The 16,352-nt window shown below is 47.7% G+C and overlaps 1 pseudogene; it reads right to left on the bottom strand.

Annotated features, from left to right (window-relative positions):
• Positions 1-4,309: 4,309 nt before the first annotated feature.
• On the bottom strand, positions 4,310-15,176 carry LOC120222433 (annotated as a pseudogene).
• Positions 15,177-16,352: the final 1,176 nt, after the last annotated feature.

The raw sequence follows: 16,352 nt of genomic DNA, 5'->3' as shown, positions 1-16,352 counted from the left end.
ATGCTTGTGTGGCTGGACCTTGCAAAGGCAGAATGTTGGAAACCGAAAGGGAAATGGAAGCTTCCTGTGCGCGGGAGCCAGATGTAATAAGCCAACCCCTGCTGCGGGTAGCTTTAGCCTATATGGGGATGAGGGAGAGCATTTCAGGAGGAAAGTAATTACCCTTTTCTGTAATTCCCCCTTTTCTTGACAAATTAGCTCTCTTTCGGCCACATTAGTTTCTGTGATGCGTTAGTGACGCAGAAATTCCCCCTTAGAATTTATGGCGTTTATTTGGGAAGATTCATCCTGGCTCAAGGAAAGCACTTTGGCATGAAGAGACTTTACTTGGGAAAGGACGACGCTTCGGCTTTTATTTGTAAATAGGGGATTCCTAACAAGCACTTCCTTGAGCCGCTCTGAGATTTAGATGTATTGAAAGATCGTGTCATCGGCTCAGGCAAGGACCAGACATTCTATGAAAGATATCAGTCGTGTTTTGCAAATTATCTCCAAAGGAAGCCGGTCGGGTGCCGGGCTGGTCAGGAAGGTCTGGGAACCTCACTGCCCGAGCGCCCTCCGCCCCAGCGGCTGAACGCCAATCCATCCTGTTCCTTCTCTTGCGTGGGTCCAGTCTAAAGGAATGTAAAACCTGACACGTTTTTCATTTGGTATCTAAAATATTTTTATCCTTAGTTGTAATAGGTACAAGGGCGCAATTCCCAACATAGGACGTTGTAAAAAGCAAAATGGTGAACTCAAAAATTAAAAGAAATTTTTAAATATGTATTTTTAAAGTTCTTGAGCTTTGACAAATTTTCAAATAATGCTGTAAAAATTTTTTATTGAAATATGGGTGACACACAATCACATCAATCTTTTAAAGGTATCTATTGAAATAGCAATTCGATACCATAATCAATTCAAAGAACACATGATCAAATTCTTCATTAACAGTGAGATAGCCTAGATGGTCCTTTTTCCCCCTCTCTGAACTCATTCCCATTATACTGCTTCAGAATTTCATCCAAATGTAAGTTATATTTTATTTTTTATTTATTTCTGAGAGAGGATGAGAGAGACGGTGAGCAGGGGAGGGTCAGAGAGAGAGGGAGATACAGAATCTGAAAGAGGCTCCAGGCTCTGAGCTAACTGTCAGCACGGAGCCCGACGCGGGGCTAGAACCCATGAACCGTGAGATCATGATTTGAGTCTAAGCTGGACGTCTAAGTCTAATCGACCGAGCCACCCAGGTGCCCCTGTAAGTTATATTTTAAAGTGTTTTATCTATTACCTTTCATTAAAAAAAAATACTGTGTAAATTGACATTTAAAAATCCTTGCAGGTGACAAAAAGTGTTTTAAAAAAATCATCTGGGCAGTACACAATTGTTGAAAACAAGTTTTGATAGCTAACTATCAAAGATAGATGATTATGAGTAATTCTCAAACAGTTTTAGTGAAACCTACCTCATTCAGTGGGATTGATGGTGGTTTTTATTGCCTCCGTTTATGCATCAGTGAACATATACAGTATTGTTATGCTTACAATGATAGCAGCATGCATCGTTTCATTTCCATTATTATCTTCTACAGATACTCTGAAGCAATATTTACAAAAACGAAACCAAACAACACAACCCATAGATATGTAAGTTTTGTCACAGTTATTTTTACTCAATTCTGTCCCTTCTAGTTATAATCCCCAAATTTGAAAACGTTGATCTACAACACCTTTGATATTGATCAAAATCTTCCCAAGAGCTGTCTAATTCATCTTGACAATGACAGCATCCAGTCCTACACTACAAACCAGGGGCCTCCTGATTGGATCTGAGCCCTCAGCTACCTACGGGAGGAAGGAGATTAGGCATCAGTATCTTAATGAGCACTTCTGGTAACAGGAAACTAGTGTCCCAGATCCAGGCGATAGCAGTGGGCAACCACACGGTTTATTTAGTCCTTAAAATAAAATCAAGAAGCAAAATAAACATAATTCCCAAATACAGTTGCATGAAAATGGTTTGTTGTGGGTAATGCAAAACGGTGATTAATTTTTCAGTCCCTTCACTCCTCAGACACACGGAATTAGCGTGAAGAAAAAAAAAAAGCAGAAGACGACTGCCTCTATTTGCTGAACAGTGTAAAGGATGCTGAGGCAGCCCCAGAGGAAGAATGGGGCTGATCAGGCCCTCTCCTACCACCGGGAATCTATTAAGGAAGATGCAAGGCGACAAGAGTCTCTGCACTTGAGAATTTATAATGAACAAAATAGAGAATCTGAATACAGAGTCCAGTCGGTAATACTACTACAACAAAGACAAATGTTATGTGCATTAAATTGGAGGCTGAAGGAAGGGGTTCATGGAGTATCTGAGAATGCCTAGGGTCACAGAGTAAGGACTCAAGACAATGGAAGAGTTCCCTGGGCCAGAAATAACCAAAGTAAACATTTAGACTAAAGCTCTGGAGGGCACTGGAGGGATTTTGCAGGCATCCCATCTGAAATGTATTTAAGAAGGGCACCTGGGTGACTAAGTCAGTCAATCCTCTGACTCTTGACTTTGGCTCAGATCATGATCTCACAGTTCATGAGTTGGAGGCCAGCATTAGGCTCTGTGCTAGCAGTGTGGAGCCTGCTTAGGTTTCTCTCTCCCTCTGCCTCTGCCCCTCCCCTGCTTGCTCTCTCTCTCTCAAAATAAAAATAAACTTTAAAAATAATACACATTTAGGGGTGCCCGGGTGGCTCAGTCAGTTAAGCATCCAACTTGGGCTCAGGTCATGATCTCAAGGTTCGTGGGTTCAAGCTCCACGTCAGGCTCTGTGCTGACAGCTAGCTCAGAGCCTGGAGCCTGCTTCAGATTCTGTGTCTCCCCCTCTCTGACCCTCCCCTGCTCACGCTGTCTCTTTTCCTCTCTCAGAAATAAAACATTAAATAAATAAATAACACGCATTTAAGAGACTCTCCCCTCCCCCCATCTCAGTCAAAAATTTCAAGTCAAATTTGCTAATTACTACGGAGTAAACTAAAGATGGAGAGGGAGGGGCTACCTCTTTAATAACAAACTACAAATGTAAAACAAGGAATTTAGTGTATGAGACTAAATGTTGATGAAAGCCTGACAGTCTGAGACGGAGTCCCTTAGGGGCCATGAATCGGAAGGCTACTGGCCACCTCAGGGAACCGAGCAGGAAATCCAAACCCTGGTAACTGTTTGGCTTTCAGAGACTGGAGCGCTCTTAAGATTAGGTGATCTTTGTAGTGTGGGAGTCACCAATACCGTGGGGTGTTTTTCAGTGTGAGAGAAGTCTGGACCCCAGTCAAGCGTGGTGATTCAGTTATAAAGCAGACAAATTATATCCACCTTGCACATGGTTTACGTGTGTGTTTGTTTAAGTTTTTTTTTTTTAATGTTTTATTTATTTCTAGGAGAGAGAGAGAGAGAGAGAAAGAGACAGCATGAGCAGGAGAGGGTCAGAGAGAGAGGGAGTCACAGACTGAAATAGGCTCCAGGCTCTGAGCTGGCAGTCCGCACAGAGCCCGACGCGGGGCTCGAACCCACGAACCGCGAGATCATGACCTAAGCGAAAGTCGGACGCTTAACCGACTAAGCCACCCAGGCGCCCCAATGTGTGTGTTTGTTTAAAGCGCTCCATTCGTTTTGTCAAAAAGGCTCTTTTACCGTTTACTAGGCTTACGTAAAGGTATATACATTTTCTGAAAAAACAAAGACAAAAACAAAACAAAACCCAAGAACAACCACATAAACCAAATCTCCTGATATGAACGATTTTAGCGGAGTTAGAGGGTCGAGACCACTCTGTTTTGACATTTCAGACAGAAACACGTAGTGCCCACAAAAAGCTTCTTTAACTGGACACTGCTTTAGTATTTGGCAAGAGGCAACGGAGGGAAGGACCGGCCCAAGAGCCACCACCAAGACTGCGCGACAACATCCAGGGCCTCAGCCCAGCGACACCACGTCCAGCGCACCCAAACCTCATCCATTAAGGGACACAGGGGTGCTGGTGGGGAAGTTGACCTGAGGCTTTCCTGGGGATGACCGGGTCCCCGCCTAAAGCCAAAGCTGCTCCCTCTCTGGCTGCCGGCTGGGTGGTGGCTTACTCAACAGGCAGGCCTTTGCGAGGTCTGCTCTGCGCCTTTTAAAGAGCTCAGCTTTAGGTCAGGTCTCGCTCCCCGCAGCGCACTGCAGCACCCGCTCAGAACCTCGCCGGGGCAGTACATCACAACAGCGCGGCTGGCACGCTCCTTTCTGAGCACAAAGGTGGCTCTGAAAAGAGCCTTTGGGTTCCAGGGCGCCCGGCGCGCCTCACTTGGAGGTGGTGCACTTGGTGACAGCCTTCGTTCATTCGGACACGAGCGTGCTTGGCCAGCTCGCAAGGCAACAGCAGACGCACACCCGTCCGCACCTCGCGAGACGTGATAGTCGAGCGCTTGTTGTAACGCGCCAGGCGGGAGGCCTCGCTGGCGATGCGCTCGAAAATGTCGTTGAGGAAGGAGGTCAAGATGTCCTTGGCCTTGGACGAGATGCCAGTGTCGGGGTGCACCTGCTTCAGCACCTTGTACACGTAGATGGAGTAGCTCTCCTTGCGGCTGCGTTTGCGCTTCTTGCCGTCCTTCTTCTGCGCCTTGGTGATGGCCTTCTTGGCCTCCGCTTCTTGGGCAGACAGGGAGGGATCGGGCTTGGAGGGCGGCGCAGGGCGGGGGGCGCAGCGCGGCGGTGGGGGCGCCGGGGCTCAGGCGGTGCGGTGACGGGGTCCGCGCGGGGACAGGAGCTACATGGGTGGGGGCGCAGAAGCCCGGGTGGGAGCGGTGGGGGGCGCGAGGGCGTCGCGAGGACAAGGATGGCGGAAGACACAGAATGGAAGGGGCGGCTAGGGTGGGGGCAGCGGGGGCGCGAGTGTGCGAGCAGAAGGAGCGAAGGCGGCGCGTGGCCTCAGGCTGTGAGGTCTCAGGCGCCGGGATGAGTCGCCATTTATTTCCTCTATATTCAAATGAAGGCTCCAAATCGCCAGAATCCGATTGGACGGCAGGCTGAGTCCCTCCCCCCTCCCGCGGAGGTCGCTAGGAATTTATGCAAATAGCAGATGCTGGCTCTTATTTCCTATTGGACGGAAACCCCACCAATCCGAAGACGCAGATTTCTCGGGCGGGGAGTCAGGTTGAGCACCTTTGTTCAAACCGGGAGAGGAGGAGCCTTTGTGTGGTCACTGGTTATGGATGGGGTAAAATAAACAACAACAACAGCAATAGTAATAAAAAATGAAATAAAAGCTGGGTTAAGGCTGCATCTCCATCTTCTCCAGGCAAGGGGCAAACACATTTCTTTTTTTATTAAAAAAAACTTTAATGTTTTTTATTTATTTCTGAGAGAGAGAGAGAGACAGCGTGAGCAGGGGAGGGTCAGAGAGAGAAGGAGACACGGAATCTGAAACAGACTCCAGGCTCTGAGCTAGCTGTCAGCACAGAGTCCGACGCGGGGCTCAAACCCACGAACCGTGAGATCATGACCTGAGCAGAAGTCGGACGCCCAACCGACTGAGCCACCCAGGCGAGGGGTAAACACATTTCTGAGGCCCAAAGCTAGGGAGGACAAGCTGATGCTTATTCAGCAAAGGGGGATATGAATAACTTGACTATAAATAGTCTCATTCTCATAAATTCCCCCACAAAAGCCAATGTCCGAATTCATGTGTAAATCCAAATGGCTAAACACTGAAAATCTGTGAAGGCACTCACACTGGAGGTGTAGCAACGGGGCAGACCTGCAAGTGGAGAGACAAATGAAGGGATTTGGAGGGAAACATTCGGTTGATTTCAGCGCTGACTATTCTCCTTTGAAGTGATTGCTGCATGCTAAGTGCTGGGTAGCTATGGTCTCATCTAGTCTGCTAAAATATCCTAGAGTTAAAAACTATTCTCTAACTATGCATCGGAACACAGGCTTATAGAACTGTTAAAAGATAAACTGAGGCCTACCAAAAATAAGAATTTGATCAAAAGTTGATTAGATTCAGGCAATGCCTAATTTAACAGATAGAAAGGAGTTCCAAGGAGCTGTACAGAATGAAAGACTTGTATAGGCAGAATGGAGTGGGAACAAGAAGTCACAAGAAGGGAAAAATAGCATTATTGTAAGGTCACTTTTCTTCAGAGGACTGCAGGGGCCTAGTAGACTGATTACCTCACTAGTGCTGATGGGGTGGGGGTTCCTGATTCACTGGCTTAACGTTCTGTTTCTGGGAGACCTAAGTTGCAATAAATTAAGTCTGTTTGGTGATGTGGCACTTAGCATGAGGCACTCCATTTTGGATATGCTGTCCTGTCTTTACCAGATGTTACCGGTCCCTGAGCTGTCTCCCGCATTAAATTAATTCCTATAAACATGAGTTAAGTTCCCCTATATGTTAAATGCCAAGATATAAGTATGCCAAGTATAAGGTGTTAGGAATTTACATTTCTCACTTACTTCAGCATCATCTGGGAAGCTCATTAGAAATGCAGACTCTTGGGGGCACCTTTGTGGCTCAGTTAGTTGAGAGTCTGACTCTTGATTTGGGCTCAGGGCATGATCTCATGGTCTTGAGATTGAGCCCTGGGTTGGGCCACACTCCGCATGGAGCCTGCTTGGGATTCTCTCCCAATGTGTGCTTCTACCCCCTGCCCTCTCTCTCTCAAAATAAATAAATAAACATTAAAACATAAACAAACAAACAAAAAAAGAATGCAGAATCCTGGGCCCCACTTCGAAGGTATTGACTCAGAACTTGCATTTTTTTCTTTCTCTTTTTTTAAGTTTATTTTTATTTATTTAGAGAGACAGAGAGAGAGAGAGTCTGAGGGAGGGGGAGAGAGAGAGGGAGACAGACTCCCAAGCAGATTCCACACTGTCAGCGCAGAGCCCGATCTGGGGTTCAAACTCAAGAACCGTGAAATCATGACCTGAGCCGAAGTCAAGAATTGGACGCTTAGGGCACCTAGGTGGCTCAGTTGGTTGAGCATCCGACTTTGACTCAGGTCATGATCTCACAGCTAGTGGATTCGAGCCCTGCATTGGGCTCTGTGCTGACAGCTCAGAGCCTGGAGCCTGCTTCAGATTCTGTGTCTCCCTCTTTCTCTGCCCCTCCCCTGCTCATGCTCTGTCTCTGTCTCTCAAAAATAAATAAACAATAAATTTTTTTTTTAAAAAAAGAGTTGGACACTTAACCAACTGAGCCACCCAGGTGCCCCAAAACCTGCATTTTAAGCAGACTCAGATACACATCACACTTTGAGAAGCTCTGGTCTGGGGGTCACTTACACAGCCACTATAACCATCCAGAGCATTATCCAGAGGCCAGGAAATTTAATAGTGCCCCCAACAGACACAATGGATCACATCTTCAGAACAGTCAGCAAGATGCTTTGAAGATACTGCCACAAATGCCCTCTATGCACAAACATGTCCTGTGAGGTTCATAGGCCTCTTGAGATTGTGGGTGCCTTGAGCTGGTTTGGACATGCTCAGTACTGACCATTTTATCTATTTACCTTAAAAAATGGAGCTGATTTAACAAACATTTCTACAGAGCTCATTATGAGCTAGATAACCATTTAATAAATAATTCAATTTAGTACTGATAACAGCCTTTCCTGGTATACATTATTATCAACTCCATTTTACAGATGGGTAGCAAAAGGCCGAAGAAAATATGTCCCAAGTTAAACAGCCAGGAGGCAGGAGCTGACCCTGGAAATCAGATTGATTGGGGCCAAGATTTTTAAAATATTTGGATAGTGAATTGCCCTCCATTTTGTAGAAAGCACACTATGTATGATGTGGTATATAGAAGAAAAATAGTAAAACACAAATGCATCACTCTGTGTTTCAGTTTCTGACAGACACAGACACACAGACACACAGACACACACAGACACACACACACACACTTGAAGTCTGAAATCTTATAATAGGTATCCCATCTGGAAGGATGAAAGTATCGCAGATGAAACTGTATGGAATTCTACAATCGATGACTCCTTTAAAAAGAGTAAAGCCTTTGAATACAAGGTGCCTTAAGGAAATACAAAACAGGTGTGCTTCTGGATCATTAACCCAAACCATTTTGGTAGCCATCATTTTTTTTTCCTGTGGGAGACTTAATGAGTAATATATAAAGTGGTTTGTCTCCTTTCCCAGCACCAGTGGGAGACACCTGGTCTTGCACACGAGGCATACTCCAAGCAAGAATGTCTTTCCTTTTGCCTGCAGATTTAGTTGGCACAGACTTCTCTGACATATTCTTGAAACTCACTGTTCAGAGGAGGTCTTTCTGTCTCTCCTGAGACTCGCTGCTGGTAGACATTGAAGCTCTAACACATTTATAATGTCCGGGAAGAAAGGCTTTTGCCCCACCCTTCTGGCTTTAATAGCTGGTTCCCGGAAGTGAACCAACTACAGGCAGATTGACAGGAGGAAAACATATGAATTTACTAATTTTTATTATTACATGCATGGGGGCCTCCCAGAGAAAAATGGTGACTATCCCCCAAAGCAGTGAGATTGGAGAGCTTCTATACCATCTTAATTAGGGCAGGGGAGAGTGCTGTGAGCCTTTCAGGGGGATAGTGAATGTCTTTTAGGAAAGATGACTGGACCCTTTGGAGAATAGACAGCAGGTGTGATAGTCTGTGATAACGTTTGTCTCGTTGTGGCATGGACTTCCTTCTCCCCTCCTGTGATGAAACCCCAGGAGAGGACTGATGGCAGTTAGGGTCTTTTCGGAGGACCTGTCTTTTTTTTTTTTTTTTTTTTGAGAGAGAGTGTGAGCACTCATTAACATGGGAGGGTCCGAGGGGGGCGGAGAGAGAGAGAGAGAGAGAGAAAGAATCCCAAGCAGGCTCCACACCCAGAGCACAGCCTGATGCAGGACTCAATCTCACCAACCATGAGATCACAAAAGAGTCAGATGTTATCCAACTGAGCCAGCAAGGTGCCTCTAGAAAAATAATTTTAAAAGGGGTTTGGATGATTTAAAATATCAGCTTTTTTTTTTTTTAATTTATTTCTAGGAGAGAGAGACAGCGTGAGCAGGGGAGGGTCAGAGAGAGATGGAGTCACAGACTGAAACAGGCTCCAGGCTCCGAGCTGGCAGTCAGCACAGAGCCCGACGCGGGGCTCGAACCCACAAACTGCAAGATCATGACCTAAGTGAAAGTCGGAAAGTCGGACGCTTAACCGACCAAGCCACCCAGGCGCCCCTCAGCTTTTTTTTCTTAATGGTTCCAGTGTATGGTGCCTGGTGCTGGTAGCAATTCCTTAACTATGTTGAACGAATGATGGAGTGAATAAAAGGAGCACATTTTATCCTGAATCGCTATGCCCACCGATGACACCATCATTTCTCTGCTGGGATAAGCATGCTGTGCAGTGAGCTTTCTCCCCACCCCAGCCGGGAAGCCTGGTCTCTTAGCATTCTCACAAACAAGCACGTAGATGAAATGTTGAGATGGCAAACACAGAGGTGTTCGCTTTGCCTCCCCGGTGCGATGCCGACTCTCCCCCCAGCTGGAACAGCTATAGCAGCCCTCGCTACTTATGGAGGCTGCAGGCAGGAGTGGGGGGGATCTGCGGGAAGGCAGCACCTCGCAGATTCAGGAAAGGTGCCAGATCATAATGGTTGGGGCTGGGAGCTGCAGGAAGGTGGGTGCCTGCCATTACACTGCGCGCTGGAGCTCTGCAGAGAAAAGGCAAACCTCACTGCATGCCTGCAGGCATGCAAAGAGGGAAGGCAGCTTAGCCAGCATTTGTCCTGAAGACAGCCCCAGCTGCAACCTGCAGACAAAGGCTGTCCTTTCGCCTCCGCCGTGGCAGGGCGGGAGTTGGCTGGGACTCCTGCGGCCAAGCGTGCAGGACCCCGGATGAGACAGGGGCCACCCCACAACCTGTGCAAGTTCCCGGGTTGCTTCCCAGGCTGGGCCGATCCTTTTCTTTCTGTGTTCATTTCCATGTTGTTCCAGCAGGCAGGAGAGAGCTGGTCTGCAATCAAATCCCAGCTCCAGGTATGAATGGAAGGCTGGAGACTCCGGCTGCATAGGTGGGGCTGGAACTGAATGTGGTGTTGGGTGCACAGCGCCCACATAGACACGCAGACACAGAAGCCAGACGGCGGACTCCTTGGACGCTGAGGTGCACAGCTATTCATCCCCCACCTCGGACAGGCTTCAGGTGCCCGCCAGGGCTGGGGTCAGGCAGCAAAATGCTCTGGAGGCCACACCTTTCCTAACAGGTCTTTCAGGTTACTTGTTCTTCCCCGAGAGTGAGCTCCCCTCTTCATGTGTATATGGTTTCTTTATCTTACTTCCCATCTACAAACAGAAATGGAAAAATCTTAAGGTGTGGGGCCCCTGGGTGGCTCAGTAGGTTGAGTGTCCGACCTTCGCTCAGGTCATGATCTTGCAGTTCTTGAGGTCAAGCAAGCTCCCTTCAGGCTCTGTACTGACAGCATGAAGCCTGCCTCAGACCCTCTGTATCCCTTGTCCATTAAGAGATGTCCCAGGGAAGGGGTGCCTGAGTGGCTCAGTCGGTTAAGCGTCTGACTTCAGCTCAGGTCACGATCTCGCAGTTCGTGGGTTTGAGCCCCGCTTTGGGCTCTGTGCTGACAGCTCAGAACCCAGAGCCTGTTTCAGATTCTGTGTCTCCCTCTCTCTCTGCCCCTCCCCTACTCATGCTCTGTCTCTCTCTGTCTCAAAAATAAATAAAAACTATAAAAAATTAAAAAAAAGAGATGTCCCAGAGAAAAAGGGGGCTCAGCCAAGCAGTCACCATAAAGGCTCGACAGACAATTATTTTTCCTACTTTACAGTTTCTGGTGACCAAGATGAGACCCACTGGGACACACTTCAGAACCTGCAGACGACGTCCTGGAAGTAAAGGCAGGAGCTGGCAAAGGGTCAGAAGTCTTAGTAGATCTCCATCTGTGGTGCCCGGTGGAGGGAGGAAGGTAAAATCTCACGTTGTCCCTTCCTGTCCTTATTCAGACTGGCAGGAGAAAAGTGTTTGTGAAAATTAGATCTTTTTTAAATAAAATTTTTAATGTTTATTTTTGAGAGAGAGTTCGAGCTGAGGAGGGGCAGAGAGAGAGGGAGACACAGAATCTGAAGCAGGCTCCAGGCTCTGAGCTGTCAGCACAGAGCCAGAAGTGGGGCACAAACTCACAAACTGTGAGATCATGACCTGGGCCAAAGTCAGACACTTAACTACCTGAGCCACCCAGGTGCCCCTAAAAGGATTTTTTTTTCTTTTTGTAATCAGTTTACATATTTTTTAAATGGTTTTTTTTTTTTTACAAATAGTTTATTGTCAAATTAGTTTCCACATAACACCCAGTGCTCATCCCCACAAGTGCCCTCCTCCATGCCCATCCCCCCCTCCCCCCCACATCCATCAGTCCTCAGTTTTTGTCAGCATTCAAGAGTCTCTCATGGTTTGCCTCTCTCCCTTTCCCCCACCATTTCCCCCCTTCTTCTCCCAATTGGTCCTCTGTTAAGTTCCTCCTAGTCCTCCTATACGTGCACACATATGATATTGGTCCTCTGCCTGACTTATTTCGCTCAGCATAACACCCTCAAGGTCCATCCATGTTGCTACACATGGCCAGATTTCATTGTTTCTCATTGCCATGTAGTATTCCATGGTATAGATAAACCACATCTTCTTGATCCATTCATCTGTTGATGGACACTTAGGCTCTTTCCATGTTTTAGCTATTGTGGAGAGTGCTGCTATGAACATTGGGGTACATGTGCTTAAAAGGATTTTTTTTTTAAACATGGCTTTATGGTCACAGGTTGGCCAAACTGGAAGCTGATATTCAGAGCCTGCTAGGAACTTATTTTTAGGCCTCTTCTGCTAAGTTAAAATAAAGCTATGTACCCTGAGAGAAAGGAAAACATTCTGAAGCCTTTTGTACAGAAGGATGTGCTGAAATATCCCAAAGACACACAGCTGTAAATCTAGAACATAGGAATCTTTTGCTTTCCATTGTAGTTGGAAATGTCCCTGATATCACAAAGCAAATTGAGCGTAATGTGGCTGGATGTCTGGGCTAGCCTCTTGATATCACTCAGGCTCTAACATAATTCTTTGGGGAATTAAAAGCCACTGTCCTTATCCCATAAATCTTTGCAAAAGCAGAAATGCAGCTCTAGAAACAATTCAGGGTTCATCTACCTTTACCAGTCCCCAAACATCCCCTATTCATTTCATGATAGTTGCAGATACCATAAAAGATCAGACTTTGGAGGGGCACCTGCGGGCCTCAGTCGGTTAAGCATCTAACTTCGGCTAGGTCATGCATGATCTCATGGTTCATGGGTTCGGGCTCTGCATCGGGCTCTCTGCTGTCTGCACAGAGCCCACTTCAGATCCTCTGTCCTGCTCTCCCTCTTCCCCTCCTCTGCTCATTCTCTCTCTCTCTCTCTCTTCCTCTCCTCTCTCTCTCTCTCTCAAAATAAATAACTAAACTTAAAAAAAAAAAGAAATTATAACCAAGATTTTTTTAATGTTTAAGTGAGGATAGACAGCAAAGATTTTGTGTCTTACTAAAATACATTATTGTGTTTCACATAGTTTCTATCGGGTCTTTGATTACGTAATAAATCCGGTTTTCTCCTCTAGTGCCATACCACCCTGCATGCTCTTCATCTGATCTCTGAAGCTAAACAGGGTTGGGCCTGGTTAGTATGTGGATAGAAGAAAATTGTTTTCTCAGTATTAAGATAGCTAACATTTGTTCACACCTATATAACCTTCTGTGTTTGCATTTAACATCTTCAATTGCCACTTTGGTCAAGTAATAAGTATTATTTCATGATAATCTGTGATCCTATTTAATCCAATGTCCAAACCTTGACATTTTCCCCAAATCAAATTCTAAATGGAGCATTTTTACAAAAAAATTTTTTTTCATGTTTATTTATTTTTGAGAGAGAGAGAGAATGAGCAGGGGAGGGGCAGAGAGAGAGGGAGACACAGAACCCAAAGCAGGCTCCAGGCTCTGAGCTGTCAGCACAGAACCCGATGTGGGGCTTGAACCGACAGACTGTGAGATCATGACCTGAGCCCAAGTCAGTCACTTAATCAACTCAGGTGCCCTTGGAGCCTTTTGACCTCAAAATAACTTTAACATTTCCCAGAGAGATCCTGCAATATCTGAAAGGACATATGTCTCACCCTGTCAAAGAAAGATGTCAGACCAACTAGGTTGATTTGATATGCAATTATGGTACACAAATTATGCAGCAAGCACCGTCAAACACAGGATGGTAAACCTTAGGTTGTATGTGTGGATGTATGTTATTAATATAGATATTCCAGGATTGCTCAAAGATCATGGAAATCTGTCCATACTCTCCTTGTCCAGCTACCACCTTAAATTGTATGCCACAGAAACATCTACATTTCCTTATCAAAAGAACACTCATCAAATCTTTAACCCTGGGCATTTTAAGATTTCTGCCATTTACAGACAGTGATTCTACTCTGACGTTCTTGCAAAAGCAAGATTCACCAAAAGGACCCTGCCAAGTACACTTGACCACTGACCCCACGGCCAAACTAGCAGGTGTCGAAACTTGGGTGCATGTTTCAAACCGAGGAAGGCTCCCCGTGCCATCTGGTCCTTTGTAAATGCTGGATAATGCCACTGGCACATATCTCGGGCCATTGCAGAGGGGGATAATCCAACCTCCAACATCTGCTGGACTCTCCACGGTGTGATGCTGGCGATCCTGTAATTCTGCCCATCACAAACCTTCCCCTTGATTTCCAGTGCCTCAGCACACACCTCCTTGCTCAGCTAAAAGGTAATCAAGACCGACTGTGGCCAGAGACTCAAAGGATTTTTGTTGGGCAGCTACTGGTTCAGTAGCAGATTCTACAACCTCAAGAGTGAATAAGACGGGGGGTCTGGTGGCTCAGTCAGGTAAGCCTCTGATTTGGTCTCAGGTCAAGATCTCTGTGCTGACAGCTCAGAGCCTGGAGCCCCCGTATTCTCCCTCTCTCTGCCCTGCCCTCAATTGCACTCTGTCTCTCTCTCTCTCAAAAATGAATAAACTTTTTTTTTAAACATAGAGGGGATTATTAAACAAGACTCCAGACCCCAAATGGTGTGGCTTCTGCTAAGTCCCAGGTCGCCAAACATAGATAGACAATGACAGTATCAGCTCTCCAGGAAATGGAAACTTAGACCAGTCAATCAGGATTCCCTGGTCAGCACTGGTGAGGAAATGCGCCTGATAGGCTCCTGCCGTCCCCTCCCCAAAGGAAAGTGGCCTTGGCATAAGCCACCTGCTTTCTTGTCTGGAATTACTTCTTCCTTCCTGCTCCCTTCTGTCTGGTAAGTCTTTCATTTCGTACAGCTCCCTGGCGCTCCCTGCTATCTGCTGGAAGACAGCAGTCTGCCTGATTTGAATCTATTTTTGCTCAGATAAATTTGTAACATTTTATTAAGGGGCCTCAGTTTACTTTATAACAGAGAAGATCTAGAAAACGGACCACACATATATCTGAAAACACAAAACTGGACATTTTATAAGAATAATTTTTCTGTACTTTATGTATACTTTTGCATAAAGTATGTAAGTTTTCAGGAGAGTTGGCCTGGATCCGGAAAGGGAGATCTCCGGAGGGATGGGCAAGAGGTGGCTGGGAAGGGAGGATGGGGCGGATGGAAGGGTGTAGGGAGGGGGCTGGGGGCTGGGCAGGCAGCCGGCTTCACCCACAGGACCATCCCCCTGGGGACACCCCACGCCACCCGGCTTTGTCCAAGGGCCCCGGTCTTTACTCCCAGGGCAGCCGCACTGCCAACAACACCCGTGCGTGCCTGGAAATCTCGACGATGTCCACAGACTCGGGTGAAAACATTAAGGCACAGACGTGGACAAGCTCAGAAACCAAACTGAGGGCGCAGCAAAGGCGATGGGGGAAAGGGAAGCTTTGGAAAGCTCCAGAACGTGCCTTAGCCAATCAGGCAAGATTAAGTTGGAACCAATCCAGACGGACTGTTCCGGTATATACCGGAGGCTGCAGCTCTTTCTGCTCCGCACAGGGGTCTCCTTCGGCTCTGTGCGCGAGTGGGCCCTGAGGCGAAGGTCCCTCACCTCCCAGCCTCTGCACATCCTGTTACCGCCTGCATTATTGCGCCTCCGCGCCCCACCTCTACACCTCCAGTCACAGTCTGCAGTTCTGTCCGCGGTACACCCCCCGACTCCCCCCACATCTGAGCGTCCTGACACCGTCTGTAGTTCTGTGCGCCCCCTCCTTCCCCCACCTCTGCACATCCCGACACCTTCTGCACTTCTGTGTCCCTCCCCACCTCTTCCGCAAGTCCTGACACCATCTGCAGTTATGTGCCGCCCCCCCGCCCCCAATCTCTGGACTTCCCGGCACCATTTGCAGTTCCGCACTCCCACGCCTTTCCCCTGCTACCCGCACCTCTGCGCCCCAGTATCCCTGCTTCCACCTGGCCCTCCCAGCGCTTTGGAGCAGCGGCCCCGCGAGGGGGTTCCGCGGTCCCCGCCCTGCGCGCCCCCGGCTCTGTACGGGAACCCAGGGCGCGACGCACCCACAAAGGCGGGGGTGGGGGTGGGGGTGGGGCGGGACGGCGATGGTCGCGGGGGCCAGCAGAGGTGCCAATTAAGTGACTTTGTGTGGGTTTTCCAGACGCCCTTAGCTTTCCATTCATGGTTTTGGGAGAGAGCAAGCTCTTCAGAGGCGCTTGGGAGCGGGACTGGGGTGGGGGTGGAGATGGTAGGCTTGCTAGCGTTCGGAACTTCGGATCCACACATCCATCGTAGACCTGCACTGGGCATATCCGGCTGCCCAGGGTCAGCCCCTCGAAGGCCCCACTGCATCTCCCCGTGCTGTGGTCTGCAGCCTCAGGCTGCTTCCCGCCTCCTTGGCGAGCCCTCTGCTGGAATGGGAAACATAACTTAGCATCTGAGGGAGGGAACCACCTCGCGTAACTTCTCAATAATGACTTTCTCAGGAGGGAGGGGGTGGCTTGGGGGGGGGGGGGCGGGAGCTTGAGTTCCTGTTTCAGACTCCACTTTCCCGGGGGCTGGGGGGCCGGGAGCTTGGGTTGCTCTTTCAGACTCCTTGTTCTGCATACCCACGCCTGCATGAGCTGACCCTAGCCACCTGCCTATATCCTGGCTTATCCCTCCCCTCGCCTCCCCACCTGTAGTTTGGGTTCCCACATACACAACTTCCAGGAGTTCTCTCTTACTAGTTACACAGATTTTGTTGTTGTTGGTTGGTTGGTATTTGTTTCATACATACAAATCACAAAGGTGATTCTGATATGAGTTTT

The sequence above is a fragment of the Hyaena hyaena genome, unplaced genomic scaffold, assembly GCF_003009895.1.
Source record: "Hyaena hyaena isolate Hyena2069 unplaced genomic scaffold, ASM300989v1 scaffold_879, whole genome shotgun sequence".
Lineage (NCBI taxonomy): Eukaryota > Metazoa > Chordata > Mammalia > Carnivora > Hyaenidae > Hyaena > Hyaena hyaena.
This window is presented reverse-complemented; position numbering and strand designations above follow the sequence as displayed.